Genomic DNA, 1312 nt, shown 5'->3' with positions numbered 1-1312 from the left:
CACACACACACACACACACACACACACACACACACACACACACACACGACAGAGAAGGTTTTAAGTCACTAAATACCACAAGAGTGACGAACTGTGGGGTCCTGATCTCTGTCAAAGGATGCTAAGCGGGCTGTACCTCCACGCGGTGCATCCTGGGTAGTGCTAAAGCAGCCCGCAAATTTTATTTCACTTTAGTTGTGTATTAAAACTCATAAAAACCATCTTATGTTTCAATTTTGACAAAAAAATTCGAAGGTAAAGCAATTTCAAATTTTAACATAAAAATGGCGATAACTCGAAAACAGCGCATTTTTGGGCCTATATTTGTACCAACTTTCTTTCTTGTTTTTGGTTCCCCTTTCATCTCTCGAGCGGATGACCTCGACTTACGGGACACCCTGTATATACAAAGTGAGTTTTTTAAATTGACACACCTAAATATTTCAAAACCTGTAAGTTTTAAAAAAAAATTTTTAGATCAAAGTTGTTTGGTTCTGTGAGGAAAAGAAGATAGGAATATTAGTTAGACCGTGGATTGAAAAGAGAATACTTTACGAAACATTTCATATTTTATATTACAAATATGACAAAATTTAAAATATTTCAAGAAATTCTTAACAAAAGAAAGCTTTATTGTAGTGTTTTGAAAACGTTTCAACCAAGGCTACAAGAATATGCAATAAAAAATAGAGGCTTTAATTTAAAAAATTCAATGTGATCTTGATATGACCTTAACGATGCTACTCAAGGTCTAACTAATATTCCTATCTTCTTTCCCCCTTAGAACCAAACAACTTTTGTCAAAAACGTTTTCTTCTAAAACTTATGGGTTTTGAGATATTTAAGTGTCAATTTAAAAAATTCACCCTGTACATAATTCGCTCATTTGATGCAACAGTGATATAACTCAAAAATTGTGATTTTTCGGGAAACAATTTAAAGTTCTGAATAAAAATTGCAAATAAGTAACAAACAACTGCAAATAAGTCACTCATTTTGCAACTTTTATGATATTCTCACTACAACGACAAAGTGACAACTGAGATAAGTAGTATTGCAACCAACATAATTCACTACATGATATAGCACGATAGCGAATAACTGTTCCTTCGTGGTGTGTTTGTGAGGCTCAAGCATCGTCGACTTAACTCTAAATAGTACATGCAATAATCTTTTTCTCTGTATAAATAATTCAAAAAGGGCGATTTTTGAGTTATGTTACTGTTGCAGCAAATAAGCGATATATGTATGTAATATATATATGTGTGTGCGTGTGCGTGTGCGTGTGCGTGTGCGTGTGCGTGTGCGTGTG

The sequence above is a fragment of the Temnothorax curvispinosus genome, unplaced genomic scaffold (genome assembly GCF_003070985.1).
Source record: "Temnothorax curvispinosus isolate PA1 unplaced genomic scaffold, ASM307098v1 QBEX01011377.1, whole genome shotgun sequence".
Lineage (NCBI taxonomy): Eukaryota > Metazoa > Arthropoda > Insecta > Hymenoptera > Formicidae > Temnothorax > Temnothorax curvispinosus.
This window is presented reverse-complemented; position numbering follows the sequence as displayed.